Raw genomic sequence first — 16590 nt, 5'->3', positions numbered from 1 at the left:
TATATTTATGACCTTGGGTAAGGTGGGGTTTCCTAATGAAAAGGTACATCGATTCAACAACACTGGCAAGTAATTCCACCACTCCTAGCAAATTGAAAGACATGCATACCATCCAACCTAAGAATCCTACTTTGTTACTTTATATGAACTAATTCACACATAAGGAAGCATATACAATCATGTCCATCACTACGCCATTTATAATGATGAAAATGTGGAAGTAATGTAGCAGAACCTCAGTTGAGAAAGCTTAAATAAATTGCTATATGATGACAAAATAGAATTCTGTCAAGCAGTAAATACTAATAACACAGATCTAGTCATTAATAATACTAAAAAGAATTTTGTATTTGAAAGGTTATATGCAATGTAATATATATAAACAGTCCCCCTTTATCTGCAGGGGATAGGTTCCAAGTCCCCCAGTGAATGCCTGAAACCACAGATAGTACTGAACCCTATATATATATATATATATATATATATATATATATATATATATATACACCATGTTTTTTTTTCTATATATGGATAGGTATGATAAAGTTTAATTTACAAACTAGACGCAGTAAGAGGTGGATGAACAACAATAACTAATAGTAAAACAGAATAACACTATACTGTAACAAAAGTTATGGGAATGTGGTCTCACTCTTTCTCAAAATATCTTACTGTACTGTACTCACCCTTCTGATGATGATGAAATGATAAAATGCCAACAAGATGAGACGAAGTGAGGTGAATGATGTCGGCATCCTGATGTAGCAGTTAGGTTTTTCTGACTATATGCTGACCATGGTTGACCATGGAACCTGAAAATGCAGAAAGTGAAACCGTGGATAAGGGGTGGAGGTGGCAGGTACTGTATACATCTGAAACCATTACATAATAATTGAATTATATAAAGTTGCTCTTTTTATAGACCAAATAAGGTCAACTATCATCACTTCCAATGGCATTCAACCTAAGTTAAAACACCTTTAAAGAATAGTATATATTATCTGTGGATATTGTTATTGGTAACTAGCTAACAACTTACTAGCTAACCAAATTTCTTGACTTTATAGTATGTGGTAAGCACGATTATAAGCATTTATATGTATAATTTAGTTAATTCTCATGATAACCCATTGAGGTAGATAGATTATTACACTTATTTTTTTAAGGTTTATTTATTTATTTAAGAGAAAGAGAGAGCACACACATACATGTGAATGGAGGGGGGAGAGGGAAAGGGAGAGAAGCAGATTCCTTGCTGAGCGCGAAGCCCCAGTCAGGGCTGATCCCATGACCATGAGATCATGACCTGAGTGGGAAGCTTAACCGACTGAGCCACCCAGCTGCCCCTACATTATTACATTTATTTTTATAGAGGAAATTGTGTAACTATTCAATGAAAAGAGAAAAAAAACAAAAGCATGTCTCAAAGTATACCAAACTTATGGTAGAGTTTACTCATGGAGAAGGAGGTGGGTGAGAACAAATATTGTGGAGAAGGATTTATGTTTTATTACAAATAAGCAAACAAATAAAAAACACAAAGAGGATGAGAGAGCTAAAGTTAATATGGAAAAATGTTATAATCTTTTTTTATTTCTTGGCAGTTCATAGGTGTGAACTATTTTATTTTTTATTCTTTTTTTATGTTTGGAATCTCTCTCTTTTTTTTCTTCTTTAATTTCAAAAGAAAGACCACCAAACTCTTTGTGAATTGCTTCCCCATAATTCCTAGCCTCATTCTCCTCTAGCAGATATTGGTCTTTAAGTGATCTTCAAAGCCCTCCAGAACAGCCCTTGATAATAACAACTGACATTCATGGGCCAGAAAAGCTTTTGTAAGAAGTATAAAGAAAAGAGACTTAAAAAAAGGAAAAGAAAATTTCTCCCCCAAATATATATTTCATCTCTGCAAGTACTTGGGAGTTCTTCAGTAAATATTTTAGAGTTCCAAAAATCATAGAGGTATTTCATTTCCCATACATGAAAGATAATTGCTCTTTGAAATTATTCAGCTGAAAAGCAGTAGAAGTGGAAAACTTGGGGTAAGTAAACTAACCACAGGGAAGTAATCAATTCACAAAACTCAAACAATGAAAATGTTGTAGTACAGGAACACCTCCAAATTCAGGTAAAATCATAGTTGGTGCTTCTCTTAAATTAATTAAGCTTTTTTGAGTTTATTTGACCTATAACACTGCGCACTTTAGATGTAAAATGTTACCTCGATACATTTCTATATTGTAATATGAACGGTGTTATAGTGATATTTATCACATATATAATTATAATAAAATATTATCTAAGTTCCTTACACTGTGCATTAAATCACCATGGCTTATTTACTGCTAGTTAAGTGTGAATCTACTTAAGGGTCAAAGAACAAATACAGGGAAGATATGGTTGAATCTCCTAGTTAATTTTCTTTTAGGAGAATTAGCACCAGGTTTACAGGACAAAGATATTTTTTAGCCATTGTGACTGTGGTTGGAATTTTAACTGTGTGCAGACAGGAGTGAAAGGCTGGGTTCCTTTGGAGGGACAATGTCCCTCAGGGTATTCTTCCTTCAGTGAGGCTGGAACAGGAGGTCTTCTGGGCAGAGCAATTCTTCCTGGGAGGAATCCCAACACAGCTGATAAGGTAAATTAGAGCTTCAGACTGCTTCTCTGACGTGGAAAGGTCTGGGGAGAATGAATTTGCTCCTGTTCTTCACTTTTATCTTTACATGACCTTCTTGCTCTGTCTCCCTCTGCTCTTCTTAGTTGCTGTCTTTTCCTCAGTATTAGAGGTAGAACTACCCTGATTATTTTAACATCATTACCTGATTCTTCTTGAGGGAACACATTTAAGAGACGGTTGCCTGGGACAAGATTTGATCCCTGTTTGTGGGTGGTGTAAGTAGCGCTGCATTTTCACTAGTGAAACAAACCTTGAATATTAAACTCTGAATTTGGTTCTTAATTAATACCCATGATGATTTTAGAGACGTTTCATACAAAACAATGACTGAGAGGGAAAGAATCCTCATCCTAAAAATCTTTAAGCCTTAATCTGAGGGAAGAGTCAGTGTCACTTGTTATCTCTTTCCTTTCTTCCTGTTATTTAGCAAAATAGATATTTGGGGTCTTTAATCAGCTTACGCATTTTTGTATTATATAGCTCGGGCTTCCCCAAATTTTTAACTACCCTTCACAGTAAGAAATACATTTTATATAATATTCTTATACATATATATATGTGTGTGTGTGTGTGTGTGTGTGTGCTTCTTTATGAAACAAAAGTTTCAAGAAGCAACACTTACCTTTCTATTTGTGTTGCACTCTTATATTTCCACCCTCTTCTTTTTCAATGAAAAAAATGCTGGTGCTATTTCATTAATTTCATGACCCAGCATCAGGTAACAGACTATACTTTCTAAAGCACTTGTTAGCCAATGTAGATAAAAACTTATTTTATTAAAGCAAAGTATATATGTAATGTATATATGTCGTACATATATAGAATGCATACAGTATATATGTATATGTATACAGATATGTATATAATGTTATAATGTATATAATTCATATATATAGTATGTACATATAGTATTATTCAATTGCCTCACTCTTGTTTCTAAAATTTTAACTGTGGTAGTGAGATAATGCATGTTAGACTTGGCCATTCAAAACAATGTTTTTGCTGGTTTTGATTTAAATCAGAACTTTATATACAAACAATAAAATAATTAGATAAGATTGGATGAGCTCACAGGGAGATGAAAATATAGTACAGATTACTCCAATACTGATATGCATGTAAGTATATTGAGCTATCTATATATAAGATATCCTTTCAATTCTTCTTCAGTGATGAACTGGTAAAAACCTTTAGTCAGGTATGATTAAAAAAGTCTTTCTACATAGAAGATTCTCAATAAATGCTAGTCCCTATTTAATCGTCACCCTGTAATGGTCATTTTAGTCCCAGCTTCACAGGTTCTGAAGAAGATGCCATCAGTGGAGATCAGGCACTGAGATTTTTGTTCTCATGGTATAACTCTTTACGCCTAAAAATAATGGGAAATTTTGCTAAATTCTTAAATTAACTTGAGGTTTCAATGAGATATCACCTCACACCAGTCAGAATGGCTAAAATTAACAAGTCAGGAAATGACAGATGTTGGCGGGGATGCGGAGAAAGGGGAACCCTCCTACACTGTTGGTGGGAATGCAAGCTTGTGTAGCCACTCTGGAAAACAGCATGGAAGTTCCTCAAAAAGTTGAAAATAGAGCTACCGTACAACCCAGCAATTGCACTACTGGGTATTTACCCCAAAGATACAAATGTAGGGATCCGAAGGGGTACATGCACCCCGATGTTTATAGCAGCAATATCCACAATAGCCAAACTATGGAAACAGCCAAGATGTCCATCGACAGATGAATGGCTAAAGAAGAGGTGGTATATATACACAATGGAATATTATGCAGCTATCAAAAGGAATGAAATCTTGCCATTTGCAATGACGTGGATGGAACTGGAAGGCATTATGCTGAGCAAAATAAGTCAATCAGAGAAAGACATGTATCATATGATCTCACTGATATGAGGAATTCTTAATCTCAGAAAACAAACTGAGGGTTGCTGGAGTGTGGGGGGAGTGTAGGATGGTATGGCTGGGTGATAGACATTGGGGGGGGTATGTGCTATGGTGAGCACTGTGAATTGTGCAAGACTGTTGAATCACAGATCTGTACTTCTGAAACAAATAATACATTATATGTTAAAAAAGAAGAAGAAGAAGAAAATGAAGGGGGAGAAATTGGAGGGGGAGCTGAACCATGAGAGACTATGGACTCTGAGAAACAAACTGAGGGTTCTAGAGGGGAGGGGGTGGAAGGATGGGTTAGCCTAGTGATGGGTATTAAAGAGGGCACGTATTGAATGGAGCACTGGGTGTTATACACAAACAATGAATCATGGAAAACTACATAAAAAACTAATGTTGTAATGTATGGTGATTAACATAATAAAAAAATTAACTTGAGGTTTAAATGATACTTGTTATAAATTCACAATAAGCTACAGACAGTTGTCTTATTTCTGCCTTCTTTACATTTCTTTATATTTTTCCTCACTGTGGTTGCAGCTAATGCAGAAAAGTACTGGTTTTGGCTTATAGTTTCACCTATTATTGGAAAATACTGGATGCCATCAATGACAAATGTGCAACAAAAACTGAAAGGAGGCTTTCTGCTTATGAAGAGCAATATTAGAAAGTCTACCTAGTCATGACTGAATCTATGCATCATATCCTGTTCTTGCAGTAAATAACTTTACTTAAATGTAATAAAATGGCTTTTTCTAAGACTTTGTGTTATAATTATTACTTTTGTTTATGGCACATTCACAAGGAAGAAGATTAAAGTCACATATTTTGAAGATAAGGGAATAGGTCAAGTCCTAAAACCAGAACCTAATTCCTAGCAGCCTACAGGAGCTGAGAGATGAATGCCCAGGTTTGTGTGTAGAGCTCTTTATGGGCTATTGGAGGAGTACTTGAATAACATTAGAAGAATTGCATTTTAGAAAGATTACTCTGATTGCAGTCACTATACCCAAGGTCAAAAGCAAGAGGAGAAACAACCTCCATCACTTTTTAGCTCCATAGTTCATAACTTCTACAGCAGAGTAAATGCAGGATAGCTGAGTGCAGTGCACAGCAACTCAGGAACATAAAAAGGACCAAGTCTTTAGATGTGAAGAGAGTGGGTTAAGGAGCACTCAGTTTTGTTTTGTTTTGTTTTTTAAAGACTTATTTATTTATTTGACAGAGAGTGTGTGCAAGTGGTAGGGAGGAGCAGAGGTAGAGGGAGAGAATCTCAAGCCAACTCCTTGCTGAGTACAGAGCCTGAGGTGGGGCTTGATCCCAGGACCCTGAGATCATGACCTGGGCAGAAACCAAGGGTCAGACCCTTAACTGATTGAGCCACCCAGGCACCCCAAGGAGCACTCAGTTTTATTAAGAACCAGCCACTTGGTCCATGATTGAGTTATCCACATTTAAAGGCTCCGGGTTAGAGGAGATATAGGTGCTGATTCTCCAGAACTCACTCAGAGAGGAGAGTGAGCCAGGTTCTTCACATTCTTCTGCTTTTCCTAATAACCCTATACAAAAATATGAATATTAAGTATTATGAGCATAAATATTTAAATGCAACATAACTTAGTGGAAGAATTAGAATAATAATTACTTGGGTAGAACTAGATTCCATGCTCTTATATCAGAACTGTAATCAGCTATACATACATTTGAATCTGAGCTATTTGTTTCATCTTTGCTTTTCTCTGCTACACTTAAAGTATTCTTTTTAATCTGATTTATTGAAAGATACTGTGGGTTCTCCGTATACATTTATCCAAAAATATCTAGATAAATCAACTGACCTGGAGCCTTTTCGAGTGGAATGGTTTCAAAGTTGAAGGAAAATCCAATTAAATCTGAGAGATTCATTCAGCTGGGGTGTCAAGAGTTGAAACAGTATGCGGCAGAATCACAAACCCCTGAAGTGACCTTTACCTTACCTCTGTGCAGCGCCTTACAGCGAAGGATAGCATACCCCAGGACATCACTGGGATGCCCTTCCAAGTGAAGCTATTGGCAAGAAATTCACAGCCTTCTAAGGTGACCCTCGAACATGCTCCTTCCTACCATTCCTTCAGCAATTTTTTTTTCTTTTGTTTTAAAAGATTTTATTTATTTATTTGAGAGAGAAAATGAGAGAGAGAGAGCATGAGAGGGGGTTGGGTCAGAGGGAGAAGCAGACTCCCCGCTGAGCAGGGAGCCCGATGCGGGACTCGATCCTGGGACTCCAGGATCATGACCTGAGCCGAAGGCAGTCGCTTAACCAACTGAACCACCCAGGCGCCCAGCAGTTTTTTTTTCAACAGGTAAGTTTTTATATACTGACTAGACAAGCTAATATTGTCTTCGTTTTTTTTTTAATTTTATTTTTAAAGATTTTATTTATTTATTTGACAGAGAGAGAGAGACAGTGAGAGAGAGAACACAAGCAGGGGGAGTGGAAGAGGGAGAAGCAGGCTTCCCGCGGAGCAGGGAGCCTGATGTGTGGCTTGATCCCAGGACCTTGGGGTCATGACCCCAGCCGAAGTCAGACGCTTAATGACTAAGCCACCCAGGCGCTTCTATTGTCTTCGTTTTTAACAGTAAAACCAAACCAAACAAACAAACAAAAGATCCTCCCTTGGAAAACATGGGCTTTCTTTTCTCACCAGAGATATTTTCTACATAGGCATTTATTCAACATACATTCACTGTGTTCCACACATGCAAGTCCCGGATCCAGCAAGTATTTGTTGTGCATCCTCCCACATGTCATCGCCATGCTAGCTTCTGAGAATACAGAAAAGGAAGGCACAATCCTAACTCCCGCTGCTCATATTCTACAGGATAAGCAGAAGAGTAATCTGCTCAAGTATCATTACTTGGGTGTGATACCGGTGTAAGGGTTTGAGCAGAACCCAGGGAGCCAGAAGCCTGATGACTGTAGTATCACCCAGATGAAATGGCTCACAATGTACATTCAGCCGTGACATCAGATGACCTACTTTGCAGTCTACTCAAGCCGACTCTGCTTAAAGCCTCAGAAAACAGCTGAATCTGGCTCAGAAATTTTGTGTTGGATTCCAAAAGGGCTTAGTAGCTCCACACTGCTATGGCTAGATTTTCGTTTAAAGGTTTAGACCATCTGTCCACTTATTTCTCAATGAACTGTTCACTTCATGGAAACAACTTTTTTTATTATTATTTTAAATGTGTACCCTACCCATTAAATGATATAATTATCAAATCAGGTAGACAAGAAACTTCAGAAATGTACAAAATATAAGCTTGTGATTTACTAACAGCACCATGGAAATATTTTGACAATTACCTTAAATGTGATTTTCTTATAGGGATAATAAGACATTTTATAGATATATTTTTAAAATGAGCAGTGTAAAATCCTCTTACAGATTGAAATAAAGGGGCTGAGGTGGAGGTCAAATATAATGCATTTGAGTTGTAGGCAGGTATGTTCGCAGTAGTGGCCACTGATGAGTGATTGACAAGCAGAGAGGAAGAGATAAATATGTATGTGAAGGATTTCAATTATTCATGTTTCTTAGGAGGCAGCTTGGGTTTAATCTAATGGCATCTCATTTACTGCCTGTTACCCTTGGAGGTGGTCTAGCAGGCCTAGAGAAGAGTTTTTTTGTTTTTTTTTTTTCAAGAAAATTCCTTTGTGGCACGGAGTACTGAGAAAGGATAGCCTCGCACTTCACAACAGTTCCTTGCGAGGGACAGGAAAGCTGGAAATCCACGTTGCTTTAAATAAAGAATATTCAAGTGCATTTAAATCACTTATCTAAATTTATTATGATAAAATCATGAATTATGTTCACTCTACATTTGCAATTAGATGGTACAACAGATGGTGAAGATTTACAGAAACATTAACATTCTGGATAAGACAAGTTTAATAAATTTGTCTATGGAAGTCTCTGGGGCTATGGGGAAATGTTTACATGGCAAATAAGATGGTAGTGAGGTTTACAAGAAGGCACAGACCCAGTGGTGGTGGCGGGGGCAGGGGGTGTTCACATTTCTGCTACCAAATTCCATATCCTGGATTTGCAAAGGCTTTCTATTGTTGTGAGAATTCTAGATAGTTGCAAACTTTGTTTCACTGCAGCCCACACATTATGCCGAGAGTAGATCTGCCAGAAAAGATATCTATGAGCAAACCTGCAAAACATCTGTCTTTGAATAGTCCCTAAACTCAGGAGCATCAGGGCATCTGAGGTTTGGCTTCTCTTTGAAACACAAATCATGGAAACGAATTCAAATCAGTCAGCTCTCACAGCTTTTTCAGGCCACACAAGCTGTACACCTTAACAAGACATTTGCTTATTCACTCATTCAAACAAACAGACAAAACATTTATTCACTGTTCCCTATTTCAATAGCATAATAGTAAATTTTATGTTCTTTATGTTGGGAAATCAGTCTACTCCCCAAACGTTGTATTAACATGCTAAGAATCCAAAATACTCTTTAGAGTGCATTTAGCTTCATCAGTAAAAATTCTTTCTTGAATCACTTTTTTTGAGGGGGTGGAGGGGCAAAAGGAGAGGGAGAAAGAGAATCTCAAGCAGACTCTACACTGAGCACCGAGCCCAAAGCAGAGCTTGAGCTTATGACGCTGAGGTCATGACCTGAGCTGAAATCAAGAATCCAACCTTCACTGACTGAGCCACCCAGGTGCCCCTACATGATGTCTTTTAAAGGAAATTCGGGGATGTAGGTCAAAATTCTAGCCTACTAGATTCCAAATTTAAATGGATTCAGTAATGCTCAGAGTCACCCAGCTAGCAAAGGATAGGGGTTAGGTTACCATCCAGCTGTCAGACTGAAAAGTTTCTCTCTCAACATCTTGGCTCTACTTACTAGCGATCCTGCCCTTTCTGCCTGATTTCCTTATGGATGACCAGCACCTCCTGCTGAGTTATTTCACTTTAATAATGGCACCAACGAAGCTACAGCTCCTGTTAAGCTGCTGGAATATGTTCTGACTTTCCCCCACTTCTGAATATTAATATCCTATTTGTCTTAACCCCAGCACTCTGGCTGAGGCAAAATTTGAAATTCGATTTTCCCCAGCACTGATCTGACTACAGAATTGGCACCACCATCACACTGGCACTGGTATTTTGGTCTCTGATGTTCTCACTAATAGATTTTCCATCTGTTACTCTGTCATTTTATCGGTGTATAACTATCTTACTTTATGTAGCAGTGGATCAAGTCAATGAAGACAGTGTCTCCAGCCACCCACTGACAGGGTAATTTGGTTAGAGACCTGCCCCCTTCAATATCTGATACATTATATGTTTACTTCAGCCATAAACTAAAAATGATAAGGTTCCTAATATTAAGATGTAAAGCACAACTTTCAACTGGTTGCTTTTTTAGTAGGGAAAATATTTCAAATATTTTACTGCAATACTCTTATTTGAGTTTTATGAATAAGAACACAGGAAGAACAAGGAAGACAAAAATGGAATGGAAGACCCATCTTGATAAGTTAACCAAAGATAGAGGAGAAGAGAGAAAGAGAAGAGAGAAAAGTAAAAATGTGTACTATAAAAATCTATCAGATCCAAACCTGCTATTTTCAGAAAATAAAAAAGGTTTTTATCAGAAGTTAGATAGGATGCAGATCTATCTTGAGAAAACAGGATAAGAAAAATTAGTTCATCCTGTTGAAATGTGGTACTAGTAATAAGTTAACACTTAATCCACATTTGCTTTTAAAAGACAAAAATAAATGTATTTGTATATGTCATAGCTAAATATAAAACACACTTGCAGATAAACAGTATATAGATGAAGAGATACATACTTCAACTGAATACAAATTTGTTCTGAATAGCAAAATTTCCAAAAACCTAGGAAATGAAAAATAACCAGTTATCATTAAAGCAAATGAAAAACAAAAACAAAAACAAAACAACAACCAAAAGCTTTCAATAAAGTCACTAGGCAGAAGCTATCCTATACACACTTCTAAGTGTTTAAGAGACAGAAAACCTCCAAGCAATTTAAGCTACTTAAACAGTTTGAGAACATCTGAAAATAAAAATCTTTCAAATTCATTTTTGCTGAGATCATAAAGCCTTAATATTAAGAGAAAATTACAAAGGCAATACAAAATAAAGAAAATCATAAAACCATCTATTTTACAAATATCAGTGCAAAATGTCCAGATCTCAAAAAATCAAAATCCAGCAAAATAGACCCAGAACGAAAAGAAAGTGTGACAAAGTGGGATTAATTCCAAGAATGTAGGGGTAGTGTAAAATCTGTAAACAGTGAATACTATCAATAGGTTGATGGTAAAAAGTTATCATGTTGCAAAGGCTGTAAGAGTATTAGGTAAAACGTAACTAGTTTATTGACTGCCTCATGGAAGAGATGCTTTTCTACAGATGGCCTTGCATCTACTACATGGACTACCGTGGAACTTGGGCATGGAGTCACCAGGAGATTCTGATCATAGGGAGGGTTATGGGGAACTGAAGGTGGAGACAGCATACTGCACTGAAGATGGAACGCAATCCCAACCAAACAATTAAACACTGGCAAGGGACTGGAAGAGTATGAACCCGTCATCATTATTGTCTTTAAGTGGTAGAAATACCGAGCCTATTTATATTCTTTCTACCTTTTTACAAATTCCAAAATTACCAAAATGAGTATCTAGTATATTTATAAAGGAAAAAATTGTTTATATATCTGTGATTGAGTATTTTTTGGGGGAAAAGATTGTTTTCAACCTACAGAATATCTTATGTAGTGTGGTTCTGTTTTCAATGTTCAAATGATAGAACTTTCATTGTTTTATCTGCAAGAGTTTCTAGGTTTTGTTTGAACATCATAATACCTTGAAACTATTCCTATTCTTCATCCTACATTTTTCTTCTTTAATGTCTTCCCCTGGCCTTTGAAAGGAAATTTCAAAAAGCTCAAAGAAGTCAACTTCTTTATATGCAGTAAAGGTTTGTGTTTCTTAAATAACTTTAACCTTAATACTTTTTGCTGTTTTTTTAAGGTACTCTCCTTCCTATAGCTGATTTGCTCCTCTTTCTCCCTCTACAGAAATCCTTCTTTAATTATACCACTGCTGAAATTTCAAAAGAAAACCTCAGCACAATGGATTTATTCTTTTTTGGTTTAATTTTACCTGTTAAAAGAAGTTTTCTTTACCTGATAAGAGTACCCAAATAGAGCTGAGTTTAATTGAACTATAGCCAGGTTTCAGTTCAGGCTTTTTGAAAACCAGATTTGGAATGATGGAGGTCAGTCAGTACATTTTTTTCAGGTAACAATGCACACATGCCATCATTCTCTCAACTTTTATTCTTTCACTGAAGGTATTTCTATGAAAGGGGATATGTTCCCTCTTCCCATGCAATATACAATACTGCCCTAAAATCCCGTAAATTAAACTGAATGAAATATAGTAGCTTCAGTAAAAATCAGCCTGGACAGAGAATTAAATTAATCATGCACCTATAGTCAAAGTTCAGAAAAATAAAAGAAAATACAATCTTAAAAGACTCGGTCTTATTAAGGACGAGAAGAAATTTGAGTTTTAGATCACTGAACAAATTCATAACGTTTCTGCTCTAATTTTTTTCTTTTTTTTTTTAAGGTTTTATTTATTTAACAGAGAGAGACACAGAGAGAGAGGGAACACAAGCAAGGGGAGTGGGAGAGGGAGAAGCTGTGTCTCGTGGAGCGGGGAGCCTGATGCGGGGCTCGATCCCAGGACCTGGGATCATGCCCTGAGCTGAAGGCAGATGCATAACGACTGAGCCACCCAGGCGCCCCTCTAAGTTTTTTCTTTAATTCACTAACTACCCTGTTAACATTCATTGGCTCCCCACTGCACACTAAATAAAATCCAAACTCCTGGCCTTATCCTACCAAGCCATAATGTGCTTCAAGCTTTCCTTTGTGACTTCTTGCCACATCCTACCCCTACCATTCTGGCTGCCTTCTAGCTCCTGGAGTACCCAAGTCATTCCCACTTCAAGGCCTTTGATTTTGCAATTCCCTCTACCCATAACTGGTTTGTCCGTACTTCATTCTCGTCTTTAAGGATGAAAATGCTCAACTTGAAGAGATTGTCCTTTCATTACTTAAACTCTCCAGTCTCTGTACCCACTTTGTTTCTTTCTAAGCACGCATCACAACTTGCCATGATGTATGTATTTATTGGGCTTCTTAATGTTTGTCTCCCATTCTAGACTCTAAGGACCAAGAAAGGAGGAATAGTGTCAACAAACCACTAAGCATCTAGCAGAAAGTGAGCACATAGTTGATGGTCAATCAACATTTGGTAAGTGAGTGACCAAATATACAGACAGACATACAGACGTACAAACTGTACCAATGAGAGGACACTTTAAAAGCCTGTGGCTTAAATCTTACAGCAAATATTTTTTAACCCATCCTCCTGCTGAGTGTATATCCAATGTTCAAAGCAATATAGAATAATTAATAGACAAAAAAAGTTCCTAGAGTCACAGAATACTAAAGCCAAAAGAAATCTGAAATGTCTCACTTTAATTTTCTACTCTTTTCTAGACCTTAGTAGAAGGTAGTTTTAGACAACATTCAGAGTATAGAACTGCAGCAGTCTTAAGCAATAAAAAAATTTTTTAAAAAGCTGAAAATTCAAAAGTGAGTCTTAAAATTCTCTGCTTGATCTAGCCCTGCCTACAACCTATTTTCTTCCACGCTGAATTCCATCTACATTTTTAAATAAATATTTTTAAAATATGTAAGTTTTATGTTTGATTAAAATATAAATATAAACCATAAGTAAATACATTTTAATTAACATTAAATGATATAATTTAAAAATCATTTTCCATTATTTCAGGGAGACAAGCTCTTTCTGTCTCAAGAGGTTAGATTAGGTTTAGTTTGAGGTCTGTTCCTTACATATGATCAAGAGGTTGGACCATATAGTGTTCTCTGCCTGGAATGATTTTTTTTTAATATAGTCTGGTGACTCTCATGCCCTCACCTTAAAATATCACCTCCTTGTTTCTAAAAAAATATGTCTATGTCCCTGTTTTATTCTGTTATAGCACCCCAATTTCTCAGATAAAATCTATGTTAATATTTGCCTGTGTAGTATCTTTGTATCTACCCCGGTACATGATGTATTTGTAAGACATATATTTGCATCCATTTTTTTCACCACTGGTATTAGTTTTTCAGGGACTGCCTTAACAAAGTACCACAGATTGGGTGGCTGTTAACAGCAGAATGTGGTTTTTGCACAATTATGGATGCTAGAAGTCCCAGGTCAGGGTGTCCACAAGGTTGGATTCTTCTAAGGCCTTTCTGCTTGGCTTGTAGATGGCCACCTTCTTCCCACATCTTCCCACACCTTCCCAGGGTCTTGTCCCTGTGCATCTTTGTTTCCCAATCTTCTCTTTCTATGAGAACATCAGTTATATTGGAATAGGGCCCACTGTAAAGGTTTCATTTTAACTTAATTTCACCCTACCTTCAAATACAGTCACAAAGTCATATTCTGAGGTCCTGGGGGTTAGGACTCTTTGTGGGGAGTGACATAATTCAGCCCATAGAGCCACTGTATTCCCAGTACCCTTCTCAGACTTGGTATACAATAAGTGCTTTTACAAAACAAAACAAACAAAAAACAAAAAAAAAGATGTTTGTAAAAGAAATGAATAATTTAGTGTAATATTTCTTTGTTCCATTAAAAGGAAGAAGAAATAAACCACTTTGTATGAAGTCCTCTAAAACACCTTTGCAAAACTGTACTTCTAGTAAAAATACAGTGATTTTGGCCTTTAAACAGCCAAGTTTTCTCTGAAAGATTCAGGTAGGTTTCTTTAAATTAACACCTCAAGAAAAGATAATCCAATAAACTTTTCAGCCAGAGGAGCAAAAGAGGTAAATCTTGAGGCGAAAATCTATGCACAGTTTCAAAGACTCCAATGTTTTTAAACACAGTGTTTAGCGTTAGTTGTATCAGACATGTGAAGAGTTTGTAAATTGCATCTTTCTTATAAATTAAGTCATTACTCTTAAATTTGTGAAGTAGATGCATTTGGAGATGGATCTTGTTAGGTCAGTAATCAGATAATACCTTTATAGCTTTCTCTGTGTTTTAGAATAATTATGGGAATAACCATAAATATTAATTCCTATTCAATATGTATGTACTCTGGAATCCTGAGGTGTGAATAGAAATATCTTATTACGTGAACCAGAGTATTCATTAAGTGCTTTTGGATAATCTTTAGAGAGTACATTAAAATTCAAGTGTTACTATGCATATGGGTAGTCTGTAAAAATCAAAGAAAGGTTTCAGAATTAACCACTGAATATATTCCTGGAGTAAAAACTTATTCATCAAAATATCAACAGGAAAGAAAAGAAGGTCAAGTAGTTACATGAAGCCAAGTTTTCTGACAATAAACCCCAAAGAAGGATACTTTAATACCAGATTGATAAGGCATGTACAGATCATGCCGTAATTACAGAATTCCAACAATACATTATTTGTATGGATGCAGTTCACCTGGAGATGCTTTGCTGTTGCTGTTTTGTTTTGTTATTTTGTTCTGTTTGGTTTTGTGTTGTTTTTATACTGGTAGTGTTTGCACATATTGTGAAACATCAGAAAAGAAACATTTTAGAAATACTCCTATGAATTTGGGTGGTTTCAAAGATTTTTAATTTTATTTTTTAAGTATCATATACGATTTTATTTTTTAAGTATCATATATAATTTACTTTTTCTTCTGAGGTACAGTTCTGTGAACTGTAATACATGTAGAGATACATGTAACTATGCCCGTAATAGGACAGAAAACAGTTCCATCACCCCAAAACCTCTTGTTCTCTCTCTATAGTTACACACTGCCCTTAAACCCAACCCCTAGACCACAGTGATGTTCTCCCTCACTATAACTTTGTTGATTTGAGAATGTCATAGAAACGGAAGCACATCCTATTTAGCCTTTTGAGACCGGTTTCTTTCACTCAGCGTAATACCTTTAAGAGTCATCCAACTTGTATGTATCAATAATTCATTCCTTTTCATTGCTGAATAGCATTCCGTTTTATAGAACCATCTTATATATTTACTCATTATCTCATTGAAGGACATCAGGCTGTTCCTAGTGCTGGCATTATAAATAGAGTTGCAATAAACATTAATATGCAGTCTTTTGTATGAGTGTAAATTTTCATTTCTCTAAGACAAATGCCTAGAAGTAGGGCGGCTGGGTCATATGCTAAGTGTATGTTTAAAGTGATAAGAAACTGTCTAATTATTTTCCAGAGTGGCTGTAAAATGTTGCATTCTTACTACAATGTCTGAGAGATCCAGTTGTTCAACATCTTACTGGAATTTATTGTTTGTTTTTAATTTTAGCCACTCTCATAGGAACTACAATAGTTCTCATCTTGCTTTTTTTTTAAAAGATGTGATTTTTTTAAGTAATCTCTACATCCAACGTGGGGCTCAAACACACAACCCTGAGATTAAGAGTTGCACACTCTACCAACTAAGTCAGCCAGGTGCCCCTCACCCTGGCTTTAATTCATAATTTCCTGAAGGTAAACAATGCTGAGCAAACTTTCATATGTGTATTTGGTAATCTTATATTTGCTAAAGTGTTTGCTCAAGTCTTTTGCTTAGTTTTCCATTTGGTTGATTGTTTTCTTATTGTTGAGCTTTATTTTCCTTTGTGTATGTTTCATCAGAGTCTTTTGATGGATATGCGATTTGCAAGTCTTTTCTCTGATTGGGAAGCTTGTCTTTTCATTCTTTAAAAATATTTTCTGCAAAGGAAAAATTTAATTTTGATGAAATCCAATTTAACACTTTGTAATGGATTATACTTTTGGTTATCTAAGAATCTTTTGCCTCACCCTAGGTCACAATGATTTTTCTCCTTTTTTTCCCCTAGGAGTTTTATGTTTTTATGTT

General features: G+C 36.2%; 1 long non-coding RNA gene across 1 annotated transcript in view; it reads right to left on the bottom strand.

The window, feature by feature from the left end:
* Positions 1-16590, bottom strand: part of LOC141371000 (uncharacterized) — a 126925-nt gene that overhangs the window by 9208 nt on the left and 101127 nt on the right. The window contains exon 4 of the long non-coding RNA XR_012375581.1: positions 687-812. This is a non-coding gene — a long non-coding RNA (uncharacterized lncRNA). The remainder of the gene's footprint in view (positions 1-686; positions 813-16590) is intronic.

The sequence above is a fragment of the Callorhinus ursinus genome, unplaced genomic scaffold, assembly GCF_003265705.2.
Source record: "Callorhinus ursinus isolate GAN/ISIS: 27379988/994484 unplaced genomic scaffold, GSC_fseal_2.0 scaffold52, whole genome shotgun sequence".
Lineage (NCBI taxonomy): Eukaryota > Metazoa > Chordata > Mammalia > Carnivora > Otariidae > Callorhinus > Callorhinus ursinus.
The sequence above is the reverse complement of the archived record's forward strand: the minus strand, read 5'-3'. Positions and strand labels throughout refer to the sequence as shown.